Raw genomic sequence first — 17297 nt, 5'->3', positions numbered from 1 at the left:
ATCGGGCGCTGTGTATAACGGGCCGAGAACTGACTATCGGACACTGTGTATAACGGGCGGAGAACTGACTATAGGGCACTGTGTATAACGGGCGGAGAACTGACTATCGGGCGCTGTGTATAACGGGCGGAGAACTGACTATCGGGCGCTGTGTATAACGGGCGGAGAACTGACTATCGGTCGCTGTTTATAACGGACGGAGAACTGACTATCGGGCGCTGTGTATAACGGGCGGAGAACTGACAATCGGGCGCTGTGTATAACAGGCGGAGAACTGACTATCGGGCGCTGTGCATAACGGGCGGAGAACTGACTATCGGGCGCTGTGTATAACGGGCGGAGAACTGACTATCGGGCGCTCTGTATAACGGGCGGAGAACTGACTATCGGGCGCTGTGTATAACGGGCGGAGAACTGACTATCGGGCGCTGTGTATAACGGGCGGAGAACTGACTATCGGGCGCTGTGTATAACGGGCGGAGAACTGACTATCGGGCGCTGTGTTAAATGGGCGGAGAACTGACGATCGGGCGCTGAGTACAACAGGTGGAGAACTGACTATCGGGCGCTGTGTATAACAGGCGGAGAACTGACTATCAGGCGCTGTGTATAACTAGCAGAGAACTGACTATCGGGCGCTGTGTATAACGGGCAAACAACTGACTATCGGGCGCTGAGTATAACAGGCGGAGAACTGACTATCGGGCGCTGAGTATAACAGGCGGAGAACTGACTATCGGGCGCTGTGTATAACGGGCAGAGAACTGACTATCGGGCGCTGTGTATAACGGGTGGAGAACTGACTATCGGGTGCTGTGTATAACGGGCAGAGAACTGACTATCGGGCGCTGTGTATAACGGGCGGAGAACTTACTATCGGACGCTGAGTATAACGGGCGGAGAACTGACTATCGGGCGCTGAGAATAACGGGCAGAGAACTGACTATCGGGCGTTGTGTATAACGGGCGGAGAACTGACTATCGGACGCTGAGTATAACGGGCGGAGAACTGACTATCGGGCGCTGTGTATAACGGGCGGAGAACTGACTATCGGGCGCTGTGTTTCACGGGCAGAGAACTGACTATCAGGCGCTGTGTATAACGGGCGGAGAACTGACTATCGGGCGCTGAGTATAACGGGCGGAGAACTGACTATCGGGCGCTGTGTATAACGGGCGGAGAACTGACTATCGGGCGCTGTGTATAACGGGCGGAGAACTGACTATCGGGCGCTGTGTATAACAGACGGAGAACTGACTATCGGGCGCTGTGTATAACGGGCGGAGAACTGACTATCGGGCGCTGTGTATAACGGGTGGAGAACTGACTATCGGGCGCTGTGTATAACGGGTGGAGAATTGACTATCGGGCGCTGTGTATAACGGGCGGAGAACTGATTATCAGGCACTGTGTATAACGGGCGGAGAACTGACTATCGGGCACTGTGCATAACAGGCGGAGAACTGACTATCGGGCGCTTTGTATAACGGGCGGAGAACTGACTATCGGGCGCTGTGTATAACAGGCGGAGAACTGCCTATCGGGCGCTGTGTATAACGGGCGGAGAACTGACTATCGGGCGCTGTGTATAACGGGCGGAGAACTGACTATCGGGCGCAGTGTATAACGGGCGGAGAACTGACTATCGGGCGCTGTGTTAAATGGGCGGAGAACTGACTATCGGGCGCTGAGTACAACAGGTGGAGAACTGACTATTGGGCGCTGTGTATAACGGGCCGAGAACTGACTATCGGGCACTGTGTATAACGGGCGGAGTACTGACTATAGGGCACTGTGTATAACGGGCGGAGAACTGACTATCGGGCGCTGTGTATAACTAGCAGAGAACTGACTATCGGGCGCTGTGTATAACGGGCAAACAACTGACTATCGGGCGCTGAGTATAACAGGCGGAGAACTGACTATCGGGCGCTGAGTATAACAGGCGGAGAACTGACTATCGGGCGCTGTGTATAACGGGCAGAGAACTGACTATCGGGCGCTGTGTATAACGGGCGGAGAACTGACTATCGGGTGCTGTGTATAACGGGCAGAGAACTGACTATCGGGCGCTGTGTATAACGGGCGGAGAACTTACTATCGGACGCTGAGTATAACGGGCGGAGAACTGACTATCGGGCGCTGAGTATAACGGGCAGAGAACTGACTATCGGGCGTTGTGTATAACGGGCGGAGAACTGACTATCGGACGCTGAGTATAACGGGCGGAGAACTGACTATCGGGCGCTGTGTATAACGGGCGGAGAACTGACTATCGGGCGCTGTGTTTCACGGGCAGAGAACTGACTATCAGGCGCTGTGTATAACGGGCGGAGAACTGACTATCGGGCGCTGTGTATAACGGGCGGAGAACTGACTATCGGGCGCTGTGTATAACGGGCCGAGAACTGACTATCGGGCGCTGTGTATAACAGACGGAGAACTGACTATCGGGCGCTGTGTATAACGGGCGGAGAACTGACTATCGGGCACTGTGCATAACAGGCGGAGAACTGACTATCGGGCGCTTTGTATAACGGGCGGAGAACTGACTATCGGGCGCTGAGTATAACAGGCGGAGAACTGACTATCGGGCGTTGAGTATAACAGGCGGAGAACTGACTATCGGGTGCTGTGTATAACGGGCGGAGAACTGACTATCGGGCGCTGTGTATAATGGGCGGAGAACTGACTATCGGGCGCTCTGTATAACGGGCGGAGAACTGACTATCGTGTGCTGTGTATAACGGGCAGAGAACTGACTATCGGGCGCTGTGTATAACGGGCGGAGAACTTACTATCGGACGCTGAGTATAACGGACGGGGAACTGGCTATCGGGCGCTGTGTATAACGGACGGGGAACTGACTATCGGGTGCTGTGTATAACGGGCGGAGAACTGACTATCGGGCGCTGTGTATAACGGGCAGAGAACTGACTATTGGGCGCAGTGTTTAATGGGCAGAGAACTGACTATCCGGCGCTGTGTATAACTAGCAGAGAACTGACTATCGGGCGCTGTGTCTAACGGGCAAACAACTGACTATCGGGCGCTGAGTATAACAGGCGGAGAACTGACTATCGGGCGCTGAGTATAACAGGCGGAGAACTGACTATCGGGCGCTGTGTATAACGGGCAGAGAACTGACTAGCGGACGCTGTGTATAACGGGCGGAGAACTGACTATCGGGTGCTGTGTATAACGGGCAGAGAACTGACTATCGGGCGCTGTGTATAACGGGCGGAGAACTTACTATCGGACGCTGAGAATAACGAGCGGAGAACTGACTATCGAGCGCTGAGTATAACGGGCAGAGAACTGACTATCGGGCGTTGTGTATAACGGGCGGAGAACTGACTATCGGACGCTGAGTATAACGGGCGGAGAACTGACTATCGGGCGCTGTGTATAACGGGCGGAGAACTGACTATCGGGCGCTGTGTATAACGGGCAGAGAACTGACTATCGGGCACTGTGTATAACGGGTGGAGAACTGACTATCGGGCGCTGTGTATAACGGGCGGAGAACTGACTATCGGGCGCTGTGTATAACGGGCGGAGAACTGACTATCGGGCGCTGTGTATAACGGACAGAGAACTGACTATCGGGCGCTGTGTATAACGGGCGGAGAACTGACTATCGGGCGCTGTGTATAACGGGCGGAGAACTGACTATCGGGCGCTGTGTATAACGGGCGGAGAACTGACTATCGGGCGCTGTGTTAAATGGGCGGAGAACTGACTATCGGGCGCTGAGTACAACAGGTGGAGAACTGACTATCGGGCGCTGTGTATAACGGGCGGAAAACTGAATATCGGGCGCTGTGTATAATGGGCAGAGAACTGACTATCGGGCGCTGTGTATAACGGGCGGAGAACTGACTATCAGGCGCTGTGTATAATTGGCAGAGAACTGACTATCGGGCGCTGTGTATAACGGGCGGAGAACTGACTATCGGGCGCTGTGTATAACGGGCGGAGAACTGATTATCGGGCGCTGTGTATAACGGGCGGGGAACTGACTATCAGGTGCTGTGTATAACGGGCGGAAAACTGACTATCGGGCGCTGCGTATAATGGGCGGAAACTGACTATCAGGCGCTGTGTATAACGGGCGCAAACTGACTGTCGGGCGCTGTGTATAACGGGCGGAAACTGACTATTGGGCGCTGTGTATAACGGGCGGAGAACTGACGATCGGGCGCTGTGTATAACGGGCGGAGAACTGACTATCGGGCGCTGTGTATAACGGGCGGAGAACTGACTATCGGGCGCTGTGTATAACGGGCGGAGAACTGACTATCGGGCGCTTTGTATAACGGGCGGAGAACTGACTATCGGGCGCTGTGTATAACGGGCGGAGAACTGACTATCGGGCGCTGTGTTAAATGGGCGGAGAACTGACGATCGGGCGCTGAGTACAACAGGTGGAGAACTGACTATCGGGCGCTGTGTATAACGGGCGGGGAACTGAATATCGGGCGCTGTGTATAATGGGCAGAGAACTGACTATCGGGCGCTGTGTATATCGGGCGGAGAACTGACTATCAGGCGCTGTGTATAATGGGCAGAGAACTGACTATCGGGCGCTGTGTATAACGGGCGGAGAACTGACTATCGGGCGCTGTGTATAACGGGCGGAGAACTGACTATCCGGCGCTGTGTATAACGGGCGGAGAACTGACTATCAGGCGCTGTGTATAACGGGCGGAGAACTGAATATCGGGCGCTGTGTATAACGGGCGGGGAACTGACTATCAGGTGCTGTGTATAACGGGCGGAAAACTGACTATCGGGCGCTGTGTATAACGGGCGGAGAACTGACTATCGGGCGCTGTGTATAACGGGCGGAGAACTGACTATCGGGCGCTGTGTTAAATGGGCGGAGAACTGACTATCGGGCGCTGAGTACAACAGGTGGAGAACTGACTATCGGGCGCTGTGTATAACGGGCGGAAAACTGAATATCGGGCGCTGTGTATAATGGGCAGAGAACTGACTATCGGGCACTGTGTATAACGGGTGGAGAACTGACTATCAGACGCTGTGTATAATTGGCAGAGAACTGACTATCGGGCGCTGTGTATAACGGGCGGAGAACTGACTATCGGGCGCTGTGTATAACGGGCGGAGAACTGATTATCGGGCGCTGTGTATAACGGGCGGGGAACTGACTATCAGGTGCTGTGTATAACGGGCGGAAAACTGACTATCGGGCGCTGCGTATAATGGGCGGAAACTGACTATCAGGCGCTGTGTATAACGGGCGCAAACCGACTGTCGGGCGCTGTGTATAACGGGCGGAAACTGACTCTCGGGCGCTGTGTATAACGGGCGGAGAACTGACGATCGGGCGCTGTGTATAACGGGCGGAGAACTGACTATCGGGCGCTGTGTATAACGGGCGGAGAACTGACTATCGGGCGCTGTGTATAATGGGCGGAGAACTGACTATCGGGCGCTGTGTATAACGGGCGGAGAACTGACTATCGGGCGCTGTGTATAACGGGCGGAGAACTGACTATCGGGCGCTGTGTTAAATGGGCGGAGAACTGACGATCGGGCGTTGAGTACAACAGGTGGAGAACTGACTATCGGGCGCTGTGTATAACGGGCGGAGAACTGAATATCGGGCGCTGTGTATAATGGGCAGAGAACTGACTATCGGACGCTGTGTATAACGGGCGGAGAACAGACTATCAGGCGCTGTGTATAATGGGCAGAGAACTGACTATCGGGCGCTGTGTATAACGGGCGGAGAACTGACTATCGGGCGCTGTGTATAACGGGCGGAGAACTGACTATCAGGCGCTGTGTATAACGGGCGGAGAACTGACTATCAGGCGCTGTGTATAACGGGCGGAGAACTGAATATCGGGCGCTGTGTATAACGGGCGGGGAACTGACTATCAGGTGCTGTGTATAACGGGCGGAAAACTGACTATCGGGCGCTGTGTATAACGGGCGGAGAACTGACTATCAGGCGCTGTGTATAACGGGCGGAGAACTTACTATCGGGCGCTGTGTATAACGGGCGGGGAATTGACTATCAGGTGCTGCGTATAACGGGCGGAAAACTGACTATCGGGCGCTGTGTATAATGGGCGGAATCTGACTATCAGGCGCTGTGTATAACGGGCGCAAACTGACTATCGGGCGCTGTGTATAACGGGCGGAAACTGACTATCGGGCGCTGTGTATAACGGGCGGAGAACTGACGATCGGGCGCTGTATTTCACGGGCGGAGAACTGACTATCGGGCGCTGTGTATAACGGGCAGAGAACTGACTATCAGGCGCTGTGTATAACGGGCGGAGAACTGACTATCGGGCGCTGAGTATAACGGGCGGAGAACTGACTATCGGGCGCTATGTATAACGGGCGGAGAACTGACTATTGGGCGCTGTGTATAACGGGCCGAGAACTGACTATCGGGCACTGTGTATAACGGGCGGAGAACTGACTATAGGGCACTGTGTATAACGGGCGGAGAACTGACTATCGGGCGCTGTGTATAACGGGCGGAGAACTGAGTATCGGGCGCTGTGTATAACGGGCGGAGAACTGACTATCGGGCGCTGTGTATCACGGACGGAGAACTGACTATCGGGCGCTGTGTATAACGGGCGGAGAACTGACGATCGGGCGCTGTGTATAACGGGTGGAGAACTGACTATCGGGCGCTGTGTATAACGGGTGGAGAACTGACTATCGGGCGCTGTGTATAACGGGCGGAGAACTGACTGTCAGGCGCTGTGTATAACGGGCGGAGAACTGACTATCGGGCACTGTGTATAACGGGCGGAGAACTGACTATCGGGCGCTGTGTATAACGGGCGGAGAACTGACTATCGGGCGCTGTGTTAAATGGGCGGAGAACTGACTATCGGGCGCTGAGTACAACAGGTGGAGAACTGACTATCGGGCGCTGTGTATAACGGGCGGAGAACTGACTATCAGGCGCTGTGTATAATGGGCAGAGAACTGACTATCGGGCGCTGTGTATAACGGGCGGAGAACTGAATATCGGGCGCTGTGTATAACGGGCGGAGAACTGACTATCAGGCGCTGTGTATAACGGGAGGAGAACTGACTATCAGGCGCTGTGTATAACGGGCAGAGAACTGACTATCGGGCGCTGTGTATAACGGGCGGAGACTGACTATCGGGCGCTGTGTATAACGGACGGAGAACTGATTATCGGGCACTGTGCATAACAGGCGGAGAACAGACTATCGGGCGTTGTGTATAACGGGCGGAGAACTGACTATTGGGCGCTGTGTATAACGGGCGGAGAACTGACTATCGGACACTGTGTATAACGGGCGGAGAACTGACTATCGGGCACTGTGTATAACGGGCGGAGAACTGACTATCGGGCGCTGTGTATAACGGGCGGTGAACTGACTATCGGGCGCTGTGTATAACGGGCAGAGAACTGACTATCGGGCGCTGTGTATAACGGGCGACGAGCTGACTATCGGGCGCTGTGTATAACGGGCAGAGAACTGACTATCGGGCGCTGTGTATAACGGGCGACGAGCTGACTATCGGGCGCTGTGTATAACGGGCAGAGGCCTGACTATCGGGCGCTGTGTATAACGGGCGGAGAACTGACTATCGGGCGCTGTGTAAAATGGGGGGAGAACTGACTATCGGGCGCTGAGTATAACAGGTGCAGAACTGACTATCGGGCGCTGTGTATAACGGGCGGAGAACTGAATATCGGGCGCTGTGTATAACGGGCAGAGAACTGACTATCGGGCGCTGTGTCTAACGGGCAGAGAAATGATTATCAGGCGCTGTGTATAATGGGCAGAGAACTGACTGTCGGGCGCTGTGTATAACGGGCGGAGAACTGACTATCAGGCGCTGTGTATAATGGGCAGAGAACTGACTATCGGGCGCTGTGTATAATGGGCGGAGAAATGACTATCGGGCGCTGTGTATAACGGGCGGAGGACTGACTATCAGGCGCTGTGTATAACGGGCGGAGAACTGACTATCAGGCGCTGTGTATAACGGGCGGAGAACTGACTATCGGGCGCTGTGTATAGCGGGCGGGGAACTGACTATCAGGTGCTGTGTATAACGGGCGGAAAACTGACTATCGGGCGCTGTGTATCACGGGCGGAGAACTGACTATCAGGCGCTGTGTATAACGGGCGGAGAACTGACTATCGGGCGCTGTGTATAACGGGCGGAGAACTGACTATCAGGCGCTGTGTATAACGGGCGGAGAACTGGCTATCAGGCGCTGTTTATAACGGGCGGAGAACTGACTATCGGGCGCTGTGTATAACGGGCGGAAACTGACTATCGGGCGCTGTGTATAACGGGCGGAGATCTGACGATCGGGCGCTGTGTATAACGGGCGGAGAACTGACTATCGGGCGCTGTGTATAACGGGCGGAGAACTGACTATCGGGCTCTGTGTATAACGGGCGGAAACTGACTATCGGGCGCTGTGTATAACGGGCGGAGAACTGACGATCGGGCACTGTTTATAATGGGCGGAGAACTGACTATCGGACGCTGTCTATAACGGGTGGAAACTGACAATCGGGCGCTGTGTAAAGCGGGCGGAAACTGACTATCGGGCGCTGTGTATAACGGGTGGAGAACTGAATATCAGGCGCTGTGTATAACGGGCGGAGAACTGACTATCGGGCGCTGTGTATAACGGGCGGAGAACTGACTATCAGGCGCTGTGTATAACGGGCAGAGAACTGACTATCAGGCGCTGTGTATAACGGGTGGAGAACTGACTATCGGGCGCTGTGTATAACGGGCAGAGAACTGACTATCGGGCGGTGTGTATAACGGGCAGAGAACTGACTATCGGGCGCTGTGTATAATGGGCAGAGAACTGACTATCGGGCACTGTGTATAACGGGCGGAGAACTGACTATCAGGCGCTGTGTATAACGGGCGGAGTACTGACTATCGGGCGCTGTGTATAATGGGCAGAGAACTGACTATCGGGCACTGTGTATAATGGGCAGAGAACTGACTATCGGGCACTGTGTATAACGGGCAGAGAACTGACTATCGGGCACTGTGTATAACGGGCAGTGAACTGACTATCAGGCGCTGTGTATAACGGGCAGAGAACTGACTATCGGGCGCTGTGTATAACGGGCGGAGAACTGACTATCGGGCGCTGTGTATAACGGGCGGAGACTGACTATCGGGCGCTGTGTATAACGGACGGAGCACTGATTATCGGGCACTGCGTATAACGGGCGGAGAACTGACTATCGGGCGCTGTGTATAACGGGCGGAGAACTGACTATCGGGCGCTGTGTATAACGGGCGGAGAACTGACTATCGGGCATTGTGTATAACGGGCGGAGAACTGACTATCGGGCACTGTGTATAACGGGCGGAGAACTGACTATCGGGCGCTGTGTATAACGGGCGGAGAACTGACTATCGGGCGCTGTGTATAACGGGCAGAGAACTGACTATCAGGCGCTGTGTATAACGGGCAGAGAACTGACTATCGGGCGCTGTGTATAACGGGCGGAGAACTGACTATCGGGCGCTGTGTATAACGGGCAGAGAACTGACTATCGGGCGCTGTGTATAACGGGCGACGAGCTGACTATCGGGCGCTGTGTATAACGGGCAGAGAACTGACTATCGGGCGCTGTGTATAACGAGCGACGAGCTGACTATCGGGTGCTGTGTATAACGGGCAGAGAACTGACTATCGGGCGCTGTGTATAACGGGCGGAGAACTGACTATCGGGCGCTGTGTAAAATGGGGGGAGAACTGACTATCGGGCGCTGAGTATAACAGGTGCAGAACTGACTATCGGGCGCTGTGTATAACGGGCGGAGAAACTATCGGGCACTGTGTATAACGGGCGGAGAACTGACTATCGGGCGCTGTGTATAACGGGCGGAGAACTGTCTATCGGGCGCTGTGTATAACGGGCGGAGAACTGACTATCAGGCACTGTGTATAACGGGCGGAGAACTGACTATCGGGCACTGTGTATAACGGGTGGAGAACTGACTATCGGGCGCTGTGTATAACGGGTGGAGAACTGACTATCGGGCGCTGTGTATAACGGGTGGAGAACTGACTATCGGGCGCTGTGTATAACGGACGGAGAACTGACTATCGGGCGCTGTGTATAACGGGCAGAGAACTGACTATCGGGTGCTGTGTATAACGGGCGAAGAACTGACTATCGGGTGCTGTGTATAACGGGCGGAGAACTGATTATCGGGCACTGTGTTTAACGGGCGGAGAACTGACTATCAGGCGCTGTGTATAACGGGCGGAGAACTGACTATCGGGCGCTGTGTATAACGGGCAGAGAACTGACTATCAGGCGCTGTGTATAACGGGCAGAGAACTGACTATCAGGCGCTGTGTATAACGGGCAGAGAACTGACTATCAGGCGCTGTGTATAACGGGCGGAGAACTGACTATCGGGCGCTGTGTATAACGGGCAGAGATCTGACGATCGGGCGCTGTGTATAACGGGCGGAGAACTGACTATCGGGCGCTGTGTATAACGGACGGAGAACTGATTATCGGGCACTGTGTATAACGGGCGGAGAACTGACTTTCGGGCGCTGTGTATAACGGGCGGAGAACTGACTATCGGGCGCTGTGTATAACGGGAGGAGAACTGACTATCGGGCACTGTGTATAACGGGCGGAGAACTGACTATCAGGTGCTGTGTATAACGGGCGGAGAACTGACTATCGGGCACTGTGTATAACGGGCGGAGAACTGACTATCGGGCACTGTGTATAACGGGCGGAGAACTGACTATCGGGCGCTGTGTATAACGGGCGGAGAACTGACTATCGGGCGCTGTGTATAACGGGCGGAGAACTGACTATCCGGCGCTGTGTATAACGGGCGGAGAACTGACTATCGGGCACTGTGTATAACGGGCGGAGAACTGACTATCGGGCGCTGTGTATAACGGGCGGAGAACTGACTATCGGGCGCTGTGTATAACGAGCGGAGAACTGACTATCGGGCGCTGTGTATAACGGGCGGAGAACTGACTATCGGGCACTGTGTATAACGGGCGGAGAACTGACTATCGGGCGCTGTGTATAACGGGCGGAGAACTGACTATCGGGCGCTGTGTATAACGGGCAGAGAGCTGACTATCGGGCGCTGTGTATAACGGGCGGAGAACTGACTATCGGGCGCTGTGTATAACGGGCGGAGAACTGACTATCGGGCGCTGTGTATAACGGGCGGAGAACTGACTATCGGGCGCTGTGTATAACGGGCAGAGAACTGACTATCGGGCACTGTGTATAACGGGCAGAGAACTGACTATCGGGCACTGTGTATAACTGGCAGAGAACTGACTATCAGGCGCTGTGTATAACGGGCAGAGAACTGACTATTGGGCACTGTGTATAACGGGCGGAGAACTGACTATCGGGCGCTGTGTATAACGGGCGGAGAATTGACTATCAGGCGCTGTGTGTAACGGGCAGAGAACTGACTATCGGGCACTGTGTATAACGGGCGGAGAACTGACTATCGGGCGCTGTGTATAACGGGCAGAGAACTGACTATCGGGCGTTGTGTATTACGGGCGGAGAACTGACTATCGGGCACTGTGTATAACGGGCGGAGAACTGACTATCGGGCGCTGTGTATAACGGGCGGAGAACTGTCTATCGGGCGCTGTGTATAACGGGCGGAGAACTGACTATCAGGCGCTGTGTATAACGGGCGGAGAACTGACTATCGGGCACTGTGTGTAACGGGTGGAGAACTGACTATCGGGCGCTGTGTATAACGGGTGGAGAACTGACTATCGGGCGCTGTGTATAACGGGCGGAGAACTGACTATCGGGCGCTGTGTATAACGGGCGGAGAACTGACTATCGGGCACTGTGTATAACGGGCGGAGAACTGACTATCGGGCGCTGTGTATAACGGGCGGAGAACTGACTATCGGGCGCTGTGTATAACGGGCGGAGAACTGACTATCGGGCGCTGTGTATAACGGGCGGAGAACTAACTATCGGGTGCTGTGTATAACGGTCGGAGAACTGACTATCAGGCGCTGTGTATAACGGGCGGAGAACTGACTATCGGGCGCTGTGTATAACGGGCGGAGAACTGACTATCGGACGCTGTGTATAACGGGTGGAGAACTGACTATCGGGCACTGTGTATAACGGGTGGAGAACTGACTATCGGGCGCTTTGTATAATGGGTGGAGAACTGACTATCAGGTGCTGTGTATAACAGGCGGAGAACTGACTATCGGGTGCTGTGTATAACGGGCGGAGAACTGACTATCAGGCGCTGTGTATAACGGGCGGAGAACTGACTATCGGGCGCAGTGTTTAATGGGCGGAGAACTGACTATCGGGCGCTGTGTATAGTGGGCGGAGAACTGACTATCGGGCGCTGTGTATAACGGGCGGAGAACTGACTATCGGGCGCTGTGTATAACGGGCGGCGAACTGACTATTGGGCGCTGTGTATAACGGGCGGCGAACTGACTACCGGGCACTGTGTATAACGGGCAGAGAACTGACTATCGGGCACTGTGTATAACAGGCGGAGAACTGACTATCGGGCGCTGTGTATAATGGGCGGAGAACTGACTATCGGGCGCTGTGTATAACGGGTGGAGTGCTGACTATCGGGCGCTGTGTATAACGGGCGGCCGATTCTATACTGTCCGTTTTGCCCCATCACCTGAGACAGATTTCTGGGCCCAAGTATCCAAGACGCTCCCACGGTGACTTGATGTGGCTGATCAGACAGATGTCCCCTGCGGTGGCTTGGGAAGATCGAGAAGCATCAGAGCTTTATGCTATGGTCAGCTTCACCGCTCTGGGAAGAGCCTCCTTCCCTGTGGTGCAGGTTCCCTGTAGCTCAGCACTCAGCCCACGGCAAAGCTCAAGGACAAACCTCTCTCGTAGGGCGGAGGTGTTGAAGAGAGATTGGCGTAGTTGCAAACCATATTTTGGTGTTGGAATCGAACTCCTTACAAGGGGAGATGAGATTTTTTTTTACGCAGCGAGTTGTTGTGATCTGGAATGTGTTGCCCGAAATGGTGGTGGAAGCAGGTTCAATTGCAAATTTCAAAAGGGAATTAGATAAATACTTGAAAAGGAAAAAAGGAATCAGGGCTACGGGGAAAGAGCAGGGGAGTGAGAGTTAATTGGATAGCTCTTTCAAAGAGCCGGAACAGACACGGTGGGCCAAATGGCCTCCTTCTGTGCTGTATCATTCTATCATTCTATATTCTATATTACAGACTAATGAAACCATCTATTATATCCTGTGTCATGGGCAAATACACTCCTGTGTATCATACACATGGTGTTACGGAACAATGACACTCCCTTATATATATATGATGATGATGATACTCTGTTTTACAGGGCAGTAATAGTCACCTGTATATATTACACCCTGTGGTACAGGGTAATAACATTTCCCTGTATATATTATATACTGTGCATTGCAGCGCATCAACACTACACTATACACACTATATATTCTGTGTTACAGGGCAGTATAGGCAGCTGTACTACCCTCCTTGCGAGTCTATAGCTCCATGTTGCCAGTCACAATCTGTTATCTATCCAAATGGCTATTATTCATGTGCGAGTGTGTCAGGAAGCTTTAGTGGTGCTGCTGAAGCCACCACCTATCCAAGGGGGGTGGATGTGGGGATGGAGAGAGCTGCGAAACATAGCTACAGTGTAAATCGGCCCAAGGTCCCGGCCCAGTATTGGAAAGACATTTCCTGAAGTGCCACAAGGTGTTAAATGCCAATTTGGCGATTGATTGCATTGTCAAAAATCAGCCTCTCCCTACTTTGGAATTCCCTCCCTAAACTCTTCCAACTCTCTAACTCCCTCTCCGCCTGTAAGAACATATTTAAAACCCACCTCTTACACGCTCCTAATTGGCTTGGCATCCATTTTTTTTCCTTATGCCTTGGGAAATTTTTCTACATTAAAGGAGGTATATAAATAGAAGTTGTTGTTAAGTGGCTACAACGTCTGTGTTTTTCTGCTTTCTAATTGGTTCTTGTCCCAATTACATTGCACAAAAATGGTCAATCATATTTGTTTAAAATAAAAGCTCTGCTTTCAGATGAGCCAATCACATTCTACAAAAGAAACAACCAATCACATTTTACAAAAAGAAGCAACCAATCAAACTGTGAAGGTAATGCGATGTGCCACCACGACAGATCTTCACATGGGTTACACCTACCCTTCAAAAAGGGCCATAACTGTCCTTACACTCGCTCAGCCCTGGCACCACACTCTCTCATGGCTGAGCAGGAGTGTGACAGATGGAGGAACCTGATCCGCACACATTCATTAACAACATCACAGTAGATGTTCTCGGTTATATTTTTACATCGTCCCTTGCTGCTTCGAACAAATATTTTTTTTTACAGTGCTGTTTGAAGTCCTTGTTGACTATTTACTTGGGAAAAAATAAAGCACAAAGCTTGTTTTCTTGGGCTGCCCTTGGCTTGACCTGGCTCAGCAGTAAAGGATTGAAGTGATCTGGAGTGCGGCCGCATGACATCTCCTGGGTGTCAAATCTACAAAACAGGCTTTCACATTGCTCCGTCAGCAAGTAGACATTTTGGGTTCAACCACTCAATCCCCACCCGACAGGAGAAAAACACATCATCAGGGAGAATGGTGATTATAAGCCTCTACCGACCCAAAGTGCCAATTAAAAAGTGCAAAGAACTCCTTAAAAATATGTGCAGCAGCACAAATGTCATTATTTCAGTCCAGTTACTAATCCATAAATCCATACTCAATCCCCACCCCTGAGGTGAAGGTGCTCCCACAGTGCTGTTAGGTAGGGAGTTCCAGGATTTTGATCCAGTGACGATATATTTACAAATCAGGATGTTGTGTGACTTGGAGGGGAACTTGCAGGGGATGGTGTTCCCATGCGCCTGCTGCACTAAGGATGTGGAACTCGCTACCACGAGGAGTAGTGTAAGATTCGCAAAATTCCCACATTCCCCCAAGGTTATTAATAAAAGGGACCCTGCATGGACATTTTAAAAGGGGTACCCAAAGATGGCGTCCGCACCTCGTGACCAAAAGCCTGTAAGATTTTAAAAGCCTGAACTCTGCAGCACAGAGCAAGCAGCTTTGGGAAATTGAAACTTAAAATGCATTTCTGTGAAAAGGACTTCTGTGTTTGGAGGGCCAGACAGCTAAGCAAACATTTGAATAAGCATTTTCGTCAAATTGGAACAGATCAACCCAGTTAGGCCTAAACATGAGGTCATTAGTTTGTCCGCATAAATAATCGGAAACAGCTTAAGGAAGCCATCAAGGCTGGACAGGCCGATTAAAATGCATTAATGACAATACAGCCCGGACATCAGGCCATTAGGTGCGATAAACGGCCAGCTAAAAACAGTTATTCTAGATTGGTGTAATCATTTAAAACAGCCCGCCAAAATTGAAACAATGAACTAACCTGATTTGGCGCGCAGATAAGGGCCATCGAAAGGAGTATAACTGTAGGCCCTTGGTACCAATCACCCCTCTTTCTTCTCTCTGGTCGCTCTGCTCTTGTCAGACTTGGGGCTGCCGCTGCTCGCACTCGTGCCCATGCCTCGTGGCGGGTCTCTCCTCGCTCCCCGCAGTAAGATTTCAGCGGTCACGGACACCATACCAACCGCAGGGGAAAGGAACGAGACCCGAGTCCCTAGTCATCCAGGACACCCAGGCCGCAAAAAGGGGCGAGACGAAACTGAGCAGGTAGCCCAGGACTTGTATAGTAGCCCAACGAGGCAAGACGAATCGAGACGAAGAGTAAGGTAGACCCGACAAAGAGCAGAGAAGGGCAGCAGAAGACGTATTAATAATTAAAACACCGAGCGCCGAGTTATAAGCTGACGCTCGGGGAAGAAAGTATCTGAGGACAGTGAGGCAAGACCCTTGTTGAACACTGCGATAACGCAGGTGTCCACGCCACAACGAATATACTTTGTTACGACTGCCAACTGCCCTATAGGCATAACGTTACCGCCGACGACCGCCCGAGGGAGAAGAAGAGGAGAACCCATCGTGACAAGATGACGACGGTAGCCGAGGAGAAGAAAGGTGTGTCGCAGCAGCAGCTCCAGCACCGCGCCCCGAGACCACGTGGCGACGGGGTACCTAGAAGGACAGAAGACCAAACCTCAAAACCTGCATCCGTTAAAACAGCTGGCTTTGCTTTGGATTGGTGAGCATGAATTCTGGCCCCTCATAGCTTAATCTAGTTAGGTATAGGGGTGGGATAAGGATTAAGGGGATTGTTAAAGTAATTGTTTTTCTCTCGATGTGCCGTGTGTTCCCCATTCCCTGTATAATTATTGTTATATGCCTGTATTGTATACTAGTAATTTTCTCATAAGACTGTGTTCTCGTTTCTGTTTTAATAAAATTTGCGGTTTTCTTACACCAAACCACTTGTCTACTCGAGTCTTTCTGTATCGCCGCCTGTACCTAAGTCCGGTGTCTAGAACCCAGGGGTGTGGGAGCGATTCGAACCGCTCACAGACAGTCAGGGACATAACTGACTGGGCGCACGTGCCACCTGCCACCCCCTACAGTAGTTGAGGTGAATAGCACAGATGCATTTAAGGGGAAGTTAGATAAGCACATGATGGCAAAAGGAATAGAAGGATATGTTGATGGGGTTGGGAGGAAGCTCATGTGGAGCATAAAATACTGGCATGGAATAGTTGGGCCGAATGGCCTGTTTCTGTGCTGTAGACGCTATGGGCCTGATATTTACTTGGAGTCGGAGATCGGGGGTATTAGAGATCAGGGGGAGGGGTGATAGTCGGAGATCGCAGTGGGTGGGGGGGGGGGGCAGGGGGGGGGGAGTCCGAGATCGCGGGGCGGTGGGTCGAGTCAGATATCGCAGGGGGGTGAGCGGAGTCAGACATCGCGGGAAGATATTTGTTTGTTGGGCCTGGATGAAACCCTCCGGCTCCCCCTGGCCCACAAGAAGTGCGGTAAAGGCACTTCCCTCATGGATCCGCCCCTTCCCGTCTCCTTTTAGCTGCCGGGATTCCTGGGAAACCTGGACTCCATGGGTGAAAAATACAAATCCTGTTAAAACGGAGGCAGGCAGCCTCATTCAAAGCTTTTACTGACCGACCCGCCTCCTGAGAGCAGATTGGTCGTCCACCCGCCTCCGACTCGCTTCTGTTAAAACCAGAAGTGGGCGGGTTGGGGGCGGGTTGGGGTTGGATTTGAGATTTTAAAACTTTTACTTCCCACCCGCCCAC

The sequence above is a fragment of the Somniosus microcephalus genome, chromosome 20 (assembly GCF_052327205.1).
Source record: "Somniosus microcephalus isolate GS21.2 chromosome 20, FLI_Smic_1.0, whole genome shotgun sequence".
NCBI lineage: Eukaryota > Metazoa > Chordata > Chondrichthyes > Squaliformes > Somniosidae > Somniosus > Somniosus microcephalus.
Note: the sequence above shows the minus strand (reverse complement) of the source record.